Genomic DNA, 16,677 nt, shown 5'->3' with positions numbered 1-16,677 from the left:
CTTATGTGAGCCTGGACAGTGAGTGTTGCTAGGCTATTTGACTGTGGGAGCATCAAAGCTACATTCAGTCCCGTCCTCACCCCATATCCATACATGCTCACTTCTAGTAGGGATCACCAAACAGTGATCAGAAGCACAAACCTTGCTGAGTTTTCCCTTTTCCTACCCCAAAGGGTGCTGAGGCTCGTCATAGCTTCCCTACAGCTACCTTGGCTGCTATCTGCTAACTCAGCAGAACCTGGGGATCAAATCTAAGACCTACTGGTCTGTATGGCTCAGCAACTCACTGCCATTACCACTGTTATTCACTGCCTTAATATACTAGTTTAACTTTAAAATGTATTCTATTATTTTCTTCCACTGTTTACCATGTTAGAGTCTCCCTGTGACACCTTTGCAGTTAACCAGTAGAAGATGTGCAGCAGTTTAACATGACTGGTTCTCCGATTTTACTTTGCTTCCTGTGTGAAAGCTCCTCAGATGCATGGGTTGGAGCTCGAGCACACTGTGCCAACCCAATCTTGTACAGTAAGGCTACAGGGAAAGACAGTGGTTGGGGGAGGGGGGGGGGGGGTTGTGGGACTAGCTGAGTAGCTCTTGCAGAGAGCTAGCATGGTCTCGACGGGCAAAATGGCCACCTTCTGTGCTGTAACCATTCTATGATTATACATTGTAGAGTAGTACACTTTACATTTATTGGGGCAGCTCAGTGACTCCAAATGAGATTGACTTAGCTAGCCCATTTTGGGAGACGCCATAGTGGAGCTGTCTGCCTCCACGAAGGCTGGGAACAATAAATATGTAAAGAAATATAACTAATACTTGGTTCCGCGCCTCTCTGTCTCCATTACCCACCCTCACTAACCTCCTTTAGCTTCCCACCCTCTAACACATTTCAACTTAAATTCCTTGTACTTGTCTACAAGTCTTCACCCCAACCTGCCTCTGCAGCTCCATTCCACTCCATGTGCCAGAGTGCACCCTTCACTCTCCCAAATCTGGCCACCCTCTCTGCTCCACCATTAGTGATAGCCTTCAGCTGTCTGGACCCCACACTCTGGAACACCCACCTTAAATTCCTCCATTTTGCCACCTCTCTCTTCTCCTTCAAAACCTATTCTGCTGACCATTCCTCCAGTAACTACTTCTAGTTCTGCTCACAACACTGCTTGGCATCTGTTTTCGCCTCTGTGGTGCACTTTGGCGTATTTTATTTCATTAAAGGCACCATAAAATTTCAAGTTTTTCTTTATTTATTGAAGCTCATCATTGCTAAGCCCACAGAGGCAATCTGTGGGTACAATAAGAATTAGCAGGAAGTGATATATTGGGATTTAGTTTCCATACATTGCAACCTAGAAACAACTTAATCCCCACCCCCGAGAACTCAAAAACAGCCCTGAATATAGGCTACGACTACTGCTTTTAAGGTAACTGAACAGGTTTTTTTTAATCACATTTCAGGATTTTTACTAATGATTTGGGGATCTTGTTCCAGAATAAAGCTTCTTTTTCTGTAAAAACTGGAATGTAATGGCTTTACCTAATATATTTAGATACAAATGTTTACAATGAGAGTGCAGTGGGGCATGAGGTGCAGGTATATACCCAATATTTCATCACTATATTATATGGGAAAAACTAAAAGATATTAAGTTAAATTTTTTTCCAGTTGTGAATTTACAAATTTCTGAAGAGCGGAAGGAAGCAGATGGCGCACAATTTATTTTCTGGGGGGTGAGTTTAGGTTGGGTCTGGGGCGTACCAGGCAGGAAACTTTGTAATCCTGCCGTTGAAGCCAAAAATGACAATTAGTAGAGCACACTTGATTGCCCAGAGGAGTCTGGCAACAACACACTATCATTTGTGAAAAGGAATGCAGTTTAGAAATACCCAGAACACACACTCCAAGGCTGTCCTTTATGATGCCATCCAACATGTCACTGATGAAGACATTGACTATGATGGGTGACAGCAGACCACCTAGTCTGGCTCCCCTTTTGAAGAAAGTGAGTCTCTCATATGAACACACGAATTAGGAGCAGGAGTAGGCCACGGCCCTTCGAGCCTGCTCTGCCATTTAATAAGTTCACGGCTGAACTGATTACTCCACATTTTCACCTACCCCCGATAACCTTCCACCCCCTTGATATCCTTGATATCCTATCCTAGGTGGAGCTTGGAGCTGGAGAACATATCCCTGGTAATATCCAAGATTTGGCTATTTTTCCCCATAACTTCCCGTTTCTTTATGCAGGCTGCAGAAGGTGCTAGAATGAAAGGCTTCTGAAAATCAATGAACCCAATATAAGAGGGTTTCCCTAAGCTTTACAATGTTCTGCAATCTTCTATGAAACCACAAGCTATTCTACAGCATTCCTCGTGAGAGCAAAATGTAGACTGTTCCCTTCTGATCCCTCCATAAGCTTCCATAGCATCCAACATGCATGCCATGACAACACTAAAATATTCCTCTGTCGTTTTTTAGGGTCACTAGGATTCTCTTGTGGATAGAAACAACTGCACTCTGGAACACTGAGGGCATCGGTGCCTCAAACAAAATCCTATTCACCAGCCCCAGAAAAGTGGTTCCAAGGTGAGTTGGCAGTCTCTGGTACTATTTTGTGAATTTTTTTTCCATTCTCCCCCTCACTCCCCCCTCCCATACCTAGAGCAGCAGTCAAACACTGACAGTTGGAATGTGTCACCTCCCTTATTCTTCATTTTCTTCAGTATACTTTACACCAGTTTCTGCTGCACATCTTCGTCTGATGCATTTTATATCACTTAGCCTCTCCAGTGCAATTTCTATTAACAATCTCTGAGATTTATGTCCTTCTGAAGGCATGAAGCACTTGGATGCCTCAGGCTATTTCAACACAAGCCAGTCCCTGAATGTGCTGCTGTGCATGTATACAAGTTCATGCATGTGTTCAGCTTCTCTGAGGTGAGGCAATGTTGGGTGTCCGTGGCAGGAAACTTGCCAAATCAGTCACTTGTGTCACCTGGAGGGAGCTGGCACTACCAGAATGCCAACTCTCAGCCTCAGGAATGCAGACCAATGCCACATAAACTTCAGTGGCTTAACCCAGGTAGGCAAGGTAACACACCAGCCACTTGGCCTTTTCTACTTTAGACACCAGCACACTCTTCAACCTCTAAAAGTAACAGCTGTACAACTCACGATGCACTTGAGCTCTGGGGGAGAGGGGGGTACTAACTCAGGATCTTACAGTATAGTTACTCACCTCCCCTAACAGCAAATACTTGCATGCACAACACTGAAACCCCTTCCTCCACTTTAACAGGATAACACCACCACATAGAATCATAGATTGGTTACAGCACAGAAGGAGGCCATTTGGTTGTCATGTCCATGCCAGCAACAGCAACTCACCTAGTCCCCCTCCCCTGCCTTTTCCCCGTAGCCCTGCAACCTTTATTCTCTTCACGTGCTATCCAATTCCCTTTTGAAAGCCACAATTGAATCTGCCTCCACCACACTCTCAGGCAGTGCATTCCAGATCCTAACTACTCATGGCATTAAAATGTTTTTCATCATGTCATCGTTGGTTCTTTTGCCAATCATCTTAAATCCATGTCCTCAGGTTCTCAACCTTTCCACCAATGGGAACAGTTTATCTCTATCTACTCTGGCTGGACTCCTCATGATTTTGAATACCTCTATCAAATCTCCTCTCAACCTCTTCTTCTCTAAGGAGAACAGCCCCAGCTTCTCCAATCTATCCATGTAATTGAAGTCCCTCATCCCTGGAACCATTCTCGTAAATCTTTTCTGCACCCTCCCTCAAGCCTTCACATCCTTCCTAAAGTGCAGTGCCCAGAATCGGACACAACACTCCCACTTGAGGCCAAACCAATGTTTTATATCTCTTACTTCAGCTCTTCCACGCCACTTGACATAGTCCTCAACTGCTAGCCTTCCCTTCATTTACTCAATCTTATTGCAAGATAAAATGGCACACAATGCCCAAGAGAGGCAAGCCACTGGGAAGAGCATCTACAACCTGAAACACCTCATAGTCAATGAGGAGAAGGCCATGGATCTCATAGGGTGTCACGACTCCACTGTTGGAAATGGTGAGGTTGGGGGCATATTGTTGGTGCCAGGTTAGTGACTAAATACCCACATTGTCGCTTGGGCATCCTTGCACTGAGTCACACACAGTCTGTACATTGAGGGAGTGTAAGCCCTTCCTGTTGAGGAGGTCTTCTGTAGTAGCTCACAAAGCAACGTGGGTGCTGTCAATTGCACTCTGGGCCTTCGGAGAGCCAGCAACCCCATAAGACTGGATGACCCCATTTCACTGCTGCTGTGATGCCAATGGTTATTAATGCTCCAGCTCTCCTGTAAAGTGTGTCAGTCACCTAATGGATACATGACCATACAGCTGATATGGCAGATATCACCCTGTGGCTGCCATAAAAGTTGAGTGTGATCGACACCTTCATAGCCACAAAGACAGCAGTGCGGGCAGATGTACCTGGCTGTAGGTCCTCATGCAGTAGGTGACAGAACCCCCATATAACCTTACTGGTGGGCTGGACTCTTTTTATACACATCTCCTCACTAAGATCCTCTTATGACCTGTGCTGCCTGCACATTCTGTATGGGGGGGGGGGGGGTGAGGGTAATATTTAGTGGACTGCATCTTCCTTAAATACTGCCTGCTCCATCCTGTGCTGCTGCTCCTCCTCCATCATAAATGCATACTAGGAAATGTCCACAGGGAATGCCACACTTGCTCTTGACAAGCTCTCATTGTGGGTGTAAGGTGGATATTTCCTGCTGGTCTCACACTGTTCGATGCAGTGAGAAGCAGATCCAGGTTTGTGCAGGCAGAATGCCAAAAAACAACATGCCGCAAAGGTTAGATCCAAGCTGCAGAAATCGCTACTGAAACCCCTTCACGCGCTGCAGGTTCCGAAACTCTTCACATCCATCTGTCTCAGCTGATCTTGAAAAGAGTTGAACCTTCGAACTCTCAATCTAACTTGTCCTGAGTGCTTTGGGAGTGTAAAAGTAGTAGGCTTAGAGTTGCTGTGACACTCGAAACTCAGCAGGCGGATCACAGGAAGAGCTAAAAGGGAATTCGGGGGTGGGGTTGGAGAATCGATTTTCAGGCAAAAAACTGGCATAAAAGGCTTCTGCCCTATTTCACTGCCAAAAAAATTACCCTCCCAATTATACACTGAAATTATGCTTTAAAAATGCAGAAATTCTATGCCATACTCAAAACAGCTACTATTGGGTCTTTTTGATGACGGGAAGGGGAGATATGGGTGAAGAACCCGCAAGTCAATCTGCCTTGCTCATCCACACCATCTAGTGGCAAGCTACAGATGAGCAATGGTGCCGGTCTGGGAGAAGGGTGGCCCCAAGAGGAACTAAAAGGAATTTAAAAAATATTGAACAAAAAATAATCTTGAAGTTTGGAATTCTGAGCCTTTTTGTAGAAACTGGACTATTTTAATTAAAGAGTATGCTTTGAAACAGAATCTTTGTCACGAGGTTAGCAACAGGAGGGAGGCCCTCTTTGGAAGGGAGAGACTCAAGGCTCGTGAAAGGAGATGGCTGGGGCAGTCAGTGTGAACCCACACATGCCTGTCAGTGCAGGAAGAAGTTTACTGACTTTACTGGGTCAGGCAAGGTACATTATGAGCTGCATGTTGATACCTGGATGTTACTGTATGCTATACAGCCACACATTCCAAGAATGCACTGTACTAAGTATGTCTGCCACTACCAATGACATTCTCCTCACATTTAGTTGTAAATTGTGTGCATTGAAACTGAGTCTTTGTCAGAAAACATTTCTTGAATTAATAGCTATGCATTGGGATAAGTTCTAAATTTGCCAAGGCAGATTTGAGTTAATGCAAACAAATAATTCTGCTTTTTCACATTTTTTCCCTTTAAGTTTTACTCTTCTGTCCTGGAGGCACTGACTCTGATTGGTGCAGTCCCATGAGAACTGGATCCTCAACCAAGTGGTCATCCTTCATAAGTGAGCTAAATCAGTGAAAGCTGCATTTTTCATGAGGGCACAATCCATGACAGAAGTGGGGCAAGACTTCTGCCAACATGATGGGTGCTGGTGAGCCCCAGAAATTAGAAGTGCCTCTTATTGGGAGCTTTTGCATTTGAGGTGGCTAATAGTGTGCTGCTGCGGGGTTTAAACGTCTGCAGTACCTTAAAGAGCCAGGTATTATCAGAAGACTTATGACCATCTGCCTCGTACAATGTTTGAAATATCTGCTACAGAGTCCCAAGTTTGCTGATGCAGATATAGAAGTACTCATGCAGGAAGTTAGGCACAGGAGGGAGGCCCTCTTTAGGTTGGACAAACAGGGTATTGTTTAAGCACAGCTTAGGTTTACTGGAGGGAGGCGGCCAGGACAGTCATAAGGAATCCAAACATTGTTTCTCAGAGCAGGAAGAGGTTTAACAACCTTACTGGGCCAGGCAAGGTACGAAGAGCCAGCCAAATATTCCAAGAATGTGCTGCACTAAGCACATTTGACATTCAGTGATATTCTCCTCACATAATGCTGAAGTGAATGAATTGCTTACCATCAATGCTCAGGAGGCAGGACAGTGTTGTTAATGACCCCAGCCTTCACCTGAACATATCCTTTCATACACATCCTTGTATGTATTCACCCTACTAAAAGCTTGGCATGGAATGTAGCAGCTGCCTGGATAGAGGAACTAAGATGGGCCGATGGCCTTTCTCATCTGTAATTATCTTGTGATCTTATGAATGAGTTTATTTGTTCTCACATCCACCATGGGCTGCATTTTGATACCTGGGTGTTACTGCATGTTATGGGAACTGAAGATAATTTGGATCTTCAGCTTTCTTTGCCAGGCTAAGAAAGCATATAACAAGCAGAGTGTGATCAGCCACAGGTGTCAGCCCCCACCCCAAGATCAGACTGCTTATTTCCTATGAGGAGGAAGGCCTGCAAAGCTTGGGGAGCGGGGCCATCGTCAGTGTTAAGAGATGGGGAAGTGGGAGGATATGTGACAGCTGAGGGCTGGTCAGGACATACTGTTTCCCTTTTGTACCCTTCATTAATTGTCAGTGAACTATATCAAAAAACCAAGGTAAATGATAAAAAGTAACACTGGAGGCAACGACATTGCTGAAATTGTGGGTGTGTTCGTGGAGACCCAAGAGCTGTTAGAAATCAGCTGCAACATGGTGTGTGCAGATCTGCTTCCTGAATTATTGGAAGTTAGCACAAACTGCCTTTTGTAATCCTATATAGCTGCAGGCCAATGTTGGTATTGAAAGCCGCAGGTTTGATAGCTTCACAAGTATAGCATTTGCAGAATAAAACTACACCATTTCATATATGGCACATATCTGCCAATGCTGCTGGCAGAGAAAAATAGTGGGGCATCTGTTGATTGCTGTTTGTATGAAGAACTTCCTGATATCAGTTCTAAATTTGCCATTTACTAGTTTAAACCTGTGGCCCCTTATTCTACTGCCATCATTTAACGTGCTTTGGATTTACCTTTCCTATATAATTTACTATCTTCTTTCTTGTATAGCTTCGTGAAATACAATCTTTGTCATCTCCTTTTCAGGCTGAAAAGCCCACATTTCTTGAGTCTTTCTAGAGGCATTTGACAAGGTCCCACCTGGCAGACTGGTCAGAAAAATGAAAGCTCATGGGATACAAGAGAATGTGGCAGGTTGGAACCAAAATTGGCTCAGTGACAGGAAACAAAGGATAGTAGTTGACAGATGTCTGGAAAGCTGTTTCCAGTGGCGTCCACAGGGCTCAGTGTTGGGTCCCTTGCTGTTTGTGGTAAATATTAATGATTTGGACGTAAATGTGGGAGGCATGATTGGGAAATTTGCTGATGACACAAAAATTGGCCGTGTAGTTGATAGTGAAGAGGCTAGCCACAGACTCCAGAAAGATATCAATGGTTTGGTTGAGTGGGCGGAAAAGTGGCAAATGGAATTCAATCCAGAGAAATGTGAGGTAATGCACTTGGGGAGGGCAAATAAAGCAAGGGAATACACAATAAACGGGAGGATATTGAGAGGGGTGGAAGAAGCCTTGGAGTGCATGTCCACAGGTCCCTGAAGGTGGCAGGACAGGCAGATAGAGTGGTGAAGAAGGCATATGGAATGCTTTCCTTTATTGGCCAAGGTATAGAATACAAAAGCAGGGATGTAATGCTGGAACTGTATAAAACACTGGTTCGGCCACAGCTGGAGGATTGTGTACAGTTCTGGTCACCACATTACAGGAAGGACATAATTGCTTTGGGAGAGTACAGAGGAGAATGTTGCCAAGGCTTGAAAGTTGCAGCTGAGGAAAGATTGGATCGGCTAGGGTTGTTTTCCTTGGAACAGAGGAGGTTGAGGGGTGACTTAATTGAGGTGTACAAAATTATGAGGGGCCTAGATAGAGTATACAGGAAGGACCTGTTTCCCCAGCAGAGAGGTCAATTACCAGGGGGCACAGATTTAAGGTGGTGGGTGTCTGGAATTCACTGCCAGGAACAGTGGTGGAGGCAGAAACTCTCAACTCATTTGATAGGTACCTGTAGCCCAAGCCTGGATATTGTCCAGGTCTTGCTGCATTTCTACACGGACTGCTTCAGTATCTGAGGAGTCGCGAATGGTGCTGAACATTGTGCAATCATCAGCGAACATCCCCACTTCTGACCTTATGATTGAAGGAAGGTCATTGAAGCATCTGATGATAGTTGGGCCTAGGACACTACCCTGAGGAACTCCTGCAGTGTTGTCCTGGAGCTGAGATGATTGAGGGGCATTGATAGGTTAGATCGGAAGAAACTTTTTCCCTTAGTGGAGGGGTCAGTAACCAGGGAGCATAGATTTAAGGTAAGGTGCAGGAGGTTTAGAGGGGATTTGAGGAAAAAAAATTTCACCCAGAAGGTGGCTGGAATCTGGAACATACTGCCTGAAGAGGTGGTAGAGGCAGCAAACCTCACAACATTTAAGAAGTATTTAGATGAGCACGAAACGCCATAGCATACAAGGCTACGGGCCAAGTGCTGGAAAATGGGATTAGAATAGGTAGGTGCTTGATGGCCGGCACAGACACGATGGGCCGAAGGGCCTGTTTCTGTGCTGTATAACTCTATGACATGCATCCGAAGTGCTGTAACCTGCAAGGCTACAGACTAAGTGCTGGAAGGTGGGATTAGACTGGACGACTAGTTTTTCTTTGGCCGGCGCAGACACGATGGGCTAAATGGCCTCCTTCTGTGCCGTAATTTTTCTATTGTTCTATGGTTCTTTCCTCATAATCCAGGCTCCTGATTGTAGGGATCAGCTTTGTGCCTCTGTGCTGGCTCCAGGAGTTGAACTGCATGATATTTTGCTGCTATTTTTGCAGTCTGGTCTTATCTTGACTTTAATAATTTAACTTATTTTGTCACAGGCAATATTACATCGTTTTTGAGTTGTGTATAGATCATTCACAGAATGCCACACCGATGGATGGATTACATTGAATTTTGCAAAGAAGGGAAGACATGGTATGTCAGAGTGCAGTGCAACCACTTATCAAACTGTTTTATATTACAATCCATTTATCATAATAGCATCCTATAATATCAAACCATCTTCGATCAATTTCTAGCCATTTTATGTCACAATTGAGTCTATTTAATGTAATCTTTTAAGGTTAATGTGTCTGAAATAACTGCATTTAACACGAATTTCTTTTTTGTTTTTCTTCTTGCAATATCTCCTCTCCCAAAGACATCAATTCCTTGTTAGAGTTCTACAGGTGAGGGGGTGAGGGGGAGGAAGGGGCAGAGGGGTGAGGAGTGGGGAAGGAGGAGGGGGAGGGGGGAGGGGATGAGAGGAGCAGGAGGGGGAGGGGGAAGGGGAGGGGGGAGAGGAGGGGGAGGGGGGTAGTGGAGAGGGGGGCATGGAGGAGGGGGAGGGTGGGGGAGGGAAAGGGAGGGGGAGAGGGGGAAGGGGGAGGAGGGGGGGAGAAGGGGGAGTGGGCGGGGGAGGAGGGGGAGTGGGGATGGGGGAGTGGGGATGGAGGAGGGGGAGTGGGAGGGGGAGTGGGAGGGGGAGTGGGAGGGGGAGTGGGGGGGAGGAGAGGGAGTGGGGAGCGGGGGAGGATGAGGGGAGGAGGTGGGGGAGGGGAGGAGGTGTGGGAGGGGGGGAGGAGGAGGGGGAGAGGAGGAGGGGTGGGAGAGGAGGAGGGGGAGAGGAGGAGGGGGGGAGGAGGAGGGGAGAGAGGGGGAGGAGGAGGAGGGGGGGAGGAGGGGAGGAGGAGGGGAGAGAGGGGGGAGGAGTGGATGGGAGGGGGGAGGAGGGGAAGGAGGGGGGAAGACGGGAGGGAGAGGGGGGAAGAGGGAGAGGGGGGAGAGGGAGAGGGGGGAGGGGTGGGGTTAGAAGGGGAGAGAGGGAACGGGGGGAGGAAGGGGAAGAGGAGGGGGGAGGAAGGGGAAGAGGAGGGGGGAGGGAGTGGCGGAGGGAGGGGGTGAGGAGTGAGGGAGTGAGGGGGAGGAGTGAGGGAGTGAGGGTGGGTGATGGGGGAGGGGAGAGGGGAAGAGGGAATGGGAAGGGGAGAGGGGGTGGGAGTGGGAGCAGGGGAGAGGGAGGGGGAGCGGGGGAGAGGGAGTGGGAGGGTGGGAGTGGGAGAGGGGTGTGGGAGAGGGGGAGGGGGAGAGGGGGAGGGGGATGGGAGAGGAGGGGGACGGGGGGTGGGAGGAGGAGGGGGACGGGGGGGGAGGAGAGCAGGTGGACGGGGGGGAGGAGAGGAGGGGGACGGGGGGGGAGGAGAGGAGGGGGACGGGGGGGGGGAGGAGAGGAGGGGGACGGGGGCAGGAGAGGAGGGGGACGGGGGGGGGAGGAGAGGAGGGGGACGGGGGGGGAGGAGTGGAGGGGGACGGGGGGGGAGGAGTGGAGGGGGCCGGGGGGGAGGAGAGGAGGGGGACGGGGGGGGGGGAGGAGAGGAGGGGGATGTGGGGGAGGAGAGGAGGGAGATGGGGAGAAGGAGAGGAGGGAGATGGGGAGAAGGAGAGGAGGGGGATGGGGGAAGAGGAGAGGAGGGGGATGGGGGAAGGAGGAGAGGAGGGGGATGGGGGAAGGAGGAGAGGAGGGGGATTGGGGGTACAGTACTGTAGTGGCTATGTTACTGTACTAGTAATCCAGAGGCCGAGACTAATGCTCTGGAGACAAGAATTCAATTCTCACAACAGCAACAGGGGAATTTAAATTCAGTTGATTAAATAAATCTGGAATAAAATGCTAGTATCAGTAATGGTGACCATGAAACTACCAGATTGTCATAAAAATCAATCTGGTTCACTAATGTTCTTCAGGGAAGGAAATCTGCCATCCTTACCCAGTCTGGCCTACATGTGACTCCAGACACACAGCAATGTGGTCGACTCTTAACTGCCCTCTGAAATGGCCTAGCAAGCCACTCAGCTGTATTCAAGAAGGCAGCTCACCACCACCTTCCTGAGGGCAATTAGGAATGGACAACAAATGCTGACCTTGCAAGCAACACACACATCCCATGAATAAGTGAAAAGAAACATGTCTGAACATACCTAGTGAGGACGAGATTTTCTGATATTGTTTAACCAACCAATCTCAGGACAGACAAGGAGGGAAAATGGAGCAAACAGGCATGCAAGGTGTGCTAGCCTGTACCCATGTGGCCACACCTTCCCTGCCCCCACTAGGTTCCCCATACCTGCTGACTTTTAATCACACCTCTCTATGTGGTGTGACTGTGTTCTGGCATAAACGATCCACATATTCCTCCCTACTTTCTTATTTGTCGAAATGCCTCTAAGTTGTGCTCCTGCTCAATGACCCTTATGAGACTGAGTTGAGACACAGACATTTCCCACAGGTGTGCTCATCTGGAACGGTCTCAGTGTCCACAAATTCCCACATTCTGCAGTGATCGAATGGTGCAGCACAGAAGGAGGCCATTCAGCACATCAAGTCTGTGCCAGCTCTTTCAATGAGCAATCCAATTAGTTCCACTCCTCAGCTCTTTCCTCATATCACTGCAGTTTTTTTTCCCCTTCAAATATTTATCCAATTCCCTTTTGAAGGCTGCTATTGAATCTGTATCCACCTGCATTCCAAATCCTAGTCACTCGTTGCGTAAAATGATTTTCCTCATGTTGCCTCTGGTTTTTTTGTCAATCACCTTAAAATCGTGCCCTTTGATTATTGACCCTTCAGCCAATGGAAACAGTTTCTCTTTATTTACTCTATATTAGCCTTTCAAGATTTTAAACACCTCACTCAAATCTCCTCTTAGCCTTCTCTGCTCTAAGGAGAACAACCCCAGCTTCTACAATCTATCCACATAACTGTGATCCCTCAACCCTAGAACCATTCTAGTAAATGTCTTCTGTATTGATATTCTGTATAGTCCTTGTGGAGACGAAGTCCCGCCTTCACACTGAGCATACCGTCCGTCGTGTTGTGTGGCACTATCGCCGTGCTAAATGGGATAGATTGCGAACAGATCTAGCAATGCAAAACCGGGCATCCATGAGGCGCTGTGGGCCATCAGCAGAATTGTACTCAACCACAATCTGTAACCTCATGGCCTGGCATATCCCCCACTCTACCATTACCATCAAGCCAGGAGACCAACCCTGGTTCAATGAAGAGCGCAGGAGGGCATGCCAGGAGCAGCACCAGGCATACCTCAAAATGAGGAGTCAACCTGGTGAAGCTACAACACAGGACTATCTGCGTGCCAAACTGCGTAAGCAGCATGCGATAGACAGAGCTAAGCAATCCCATAACCAACGGATCAGATCGAAGCTCTGCAGTCCTGCCACATCCAGCCGTGAATGGTGGTGGACAATTAAACAACTAACTGGAGGAGGTGGCTCCACAAATATCCCCATCCTCAATGATGGGGGAGCCCAGCACATCAGTGCGAAAGATAAGGCTGAAGCATTTGCAACAATCTTCAGCCAGAAGTGCCGAGTTGATGATCCATCTCGGCCTCCTCCTGAAGTCCCCAGCATCACAGATGCCAGACTTCAGCCAATTCGATTCACTCCGCGTGATATCAAGAAACGACTGAAGGCACTGGATACTGCAAAAGCTATGGGCCCTAAAAATATTCCGGCAATAGTACTGAAGACCTGTGCTCCAGAACTTGCCGCGCCCCTAACCAAGCTGTTCCAGTACAGCTACAACACTGGCATCTACCCTGCAATGCGGAAAATTGCCCAGGTATGTCCTGTGCACAAAAAGCAGGACAAGTCCAACCCGGCCAATTACCGCCCCATCAGCCTACTCTCAATCATCAGTAAAGTGATGGAAGGTGTCATCAACAGTGCCATCAAGCGGCACTTGCTTAGCAATAACCTGCTCAGTGATGCTCAGTTTGGGTTCCGCCAGGGCCACTCAGCTCCTGACCTCATTACAGCCTTGGTTCAAACATGGACAAAAGAGCTGAACTCAAGAGGTGAGGTGAGAGTGACTGCCCTTGACATCAAGGCAGCATTTGACCGAGTATGGCATCAAGGAGCCCTAGCAAAACTGAGGTCAATGGGAATCAGGGGGAAAACGCTGCGCTGGCTGGAGTCACACCTAGCGCAAAGGAAGATGGTTGTGCTGGTTGGAGGTCAATCATCTGAGCTCCAGGACATCACTGCAGGAGTTCCTCAGGGTAGTGTCCTGGGCCCAACCATCTTCAGCTGCTTCATCAATGACCTTCCTTCAATCATAAGGTCAGAAGTGGGGATGTTCGCTGATGATTGCACAATGTTCAGCACCATTCGTGACTCCTCAGATACTGAAGCAGTCCGTGTAGAAATGCAGCAAGACCTGGACAATATTCAGGCTTGGGCTGATAAGTGGCAAGTAACATTCGCGCCACACAAGTGCCAGGCAATGACCATCTCCAACAAGAGAGAATCCAACCATCTCCCTTTGACATTCAACAGCATTACCATCACTGAATCCCCCACTATCAACATCCTAGGGGCTACCATTGACCAGAAACTGAACTGGAGTAGCCATATAAATACCGTGGCTACAAGAGCAGGTCAGAGGTTAGGAATCCTGAGGCGAGTAACTCACCTCCTGACTCCCCAAAGCCTGTCCACCATCTACAAGGCACAAGTCAGGAGTGTGATGGAATACTCTCCACTTGCCTGGATGGGTGCAGCTCCAACAACACTCAAGAAGCTCAACACCATCCAGGACAAAGCAGCCCGCTTGATTGGCACCCCATCTACAAACATTCACTCCCTCCACCACCGACGCACAGTGGCAGCAGTGTGTACCATCTAGAAGATGCACTGCAGCAATGCACCAAGGCTCCTTAGACAGCACCTTCCAAACCCGGGACCTCTACAAACTAGAAGGACAAGGGCAGCAAATACATGGGAACACCACCACCTGCAAGTTCCCTTCCAAGTCACACACCACCCTGACTTGGAACTATATCGCCATTCCTTCACTGTCGCTGGGTCAAAATCCTGGAACTCACTTCCTAACAGCACTGTGGGCATACCTACCCCAAATGGACTGCAGCGGTTCAAGAAGGCAGCTCACCACCACCTTCTCAAGGGCAATTAGGGATGGGCAATAAATGCTGGCCTGGCCAGCGACACCCACATCCCATGAATGAATAATAAAAAAATTCTTTCCAAAGCCTTCATGTCGTTCCGAAAGTGTGGTGCCCAGAATTGGACACACTATTCCAACCAGGTCCGAACTAGTGTTTTTATATAGGTTTAGCATAACTTCCTGGCTTTTGTACTGTATGCCTTTATTTATCTCATATGCTTTATTAACTGCTATGTTAACCTCTCCTGCCACCTTCAAACAATTGTGTACAAGCCCCCACAGGCCTCTCTCTTTTTGTATCCCCTTTAAAATTGTACCATTTAGTTTGTATTATCTCTCCTCATTCTTCCTACTGAAATGTATCACCTCACTTTTCTGCGTTGAATTTCATCTGCCACGTGTCCACCCATTCCGCTAGCCTGTCTATGTCCTCTTGAAGTCTATTATGAGCTTCCTTACTGTTTATGGCATTTCCAAGTTTCATGTTATCTGCAAATTTCAAAATTGTGCCCTGTACCCATAAGTCCAGTTCATTAATGTATATCAAAATACACTGATCCACTGCATGTGCTGCCATTATTTATTACCGTTTTCTTTCTTTCTAAATGATTCACCCTTCTTATTAACTTTGATTATCAGATAGATTTAGTTTAGTTTCTTTAGGTACATTTTATTGCTTACTTTAGTTTAATTAGCCTATTTCTCTTTTTGATGTCCATTTTTATTTATTTAATTTTTCTTATTTAAAGCTGTTAGGTAGGTTTTTGTCCTTGTCCTTTTATTTATAAATTTCAATTTAAGTTTAGTAGTCCCTTACTTAGGTGTTAAAGGATGAGTAAATAATGAAGACATTAGCTTTTTTCCTGAGCACCTGCTTTGGCCCTCCACGATCACACCAAATTCCCGTTTTAAAGTCCTCACTCTGTTACCAGCTTATTCTGCTGTGCTCTTTGAGCTCTGTTCTCTCACAGGTATTTACCCTTTAAATACCTTTCAGACACAAACCTGTTCCAACTGTTCAGTCAGTCCCCAATCACACACTATCTAATTAACACCCAGTCAGTGACCTACTTACAATTGACTGACAATTAACTACCAACTGACTGGCAATTTGTAAAGTTAAAAACTAGGCTGAAATTGCAGTTTGATGTTTAAAAAGAAACACAATTTCTGTACAACTTACCACTAAATTCTCACTCTCACCAAAGTTCCCAGCTCACTTTGCTGTGCTCTCTGCAATATTGATCAGTGGGAAAGCTGCTGAATGGTATTAATCAGATCACTGAAGTCCATAGGTATACTTGTCTGAGTTCCAGACCCAGTTGTTTGTAGGCCAGAAAGACAGCCCTCGTCACTCTGGTACCTAAGGTGTCAATGGCAGCAGTCACAGCTAACATGCCAGCAGGTGCGACTGTCCTTTGGTTGTCTGTTGGTGGCATCTCTGCTACAGGTCATTCTAGAATTGCCATGTGCTCCAGGGTAGACTACAGTAGTGTACACATGTCCATCATGGTTCCACAAATGTGACTAGTGAACACCTCCAACAGTACATTCTAGGGCACCGCCCTCACTGCCTGTATATATGTTTCAAGCTTCTTTCTTTTAAATGCAGGATGCCCAAGGCTCATGATGCAAGGTCAGATGACTCCTGAACTTCCAATCAACATGTCTGCCTCCTCATCATTCACCCCAGCTCCTCCTGGCCATTCAGGCTGTGTATCACCTTGCACACTCCCTTCTGGCTTACTTGCTATCCTCCTGAGGTGCACGTCTCTGGGCTGGTGTTTGGGATGGCACGTGCAAAGAGGTGCTGGCCAGGACTGAAGCAGAGCAGCCAGGTTCCTTTTTCTGCTCTTTGTCTGCTTGTTGGCACACCTATGAAAGCACAAAAAGAAGACCTTAGCAAGGGGAACAGAGCCAATGCAATGACTATTTCAATATAAGGTGAAAAAGAATGAAGTGGTGGAGTATTGTGGTACCTCGTGCTGGAAGTTGTATATATGATGCTTAACACAGCAAGGACAAGGTGGGTTAAAATGTGGAAAAAATGGTCATTACAGTGGACTGTTAC

At 47.1% G+C, this 16,677-nt stretch overlaps 1 long non-coding RNA gene across 1 annotated transcript in view; it reads right to left on the bottom strand.

Annotated features, from left to right (window-relative positions):
- Window positions 1-14,421: 14,421 nt before the first annotated feature.
- LOC137358531 (uncharacterized) overlaps window positions 14,422-16,677 on the bottom strand; it is a 28,573-nt gene continuing 26,317 nt past the window's right edge. The window contains exon 3 of the long non-coding RNA XR_010971220.1: window positions 14,422-16,481. This is a non-coding gene — a long non-coding RNA (uncharacterized lncRNA). The remainder of the gene's footprint in view (window positions 16,482-16,677) is intronic.

This window comes from Heterodontus francisci, chromosome X, assembly GCF_036365525.1.
Source record: "Heterodontus francisci isolate sHetFra1 chromosome X, sHetFra1.hap1, whole genome shotgun sequence".
NCBI classification, from domain to species: domain Eukaryota; kingdom Metazoa; phylum Chordata; class Chondrichthyes; order Heterodontiformes; family Heterodontidae; genus Heterodontus; species Heterodontus francisci.
Note: the sequence above shows the minus strand (reverse complement) of the source record. Positions and strands in the feature narration are given on the sequence as shown.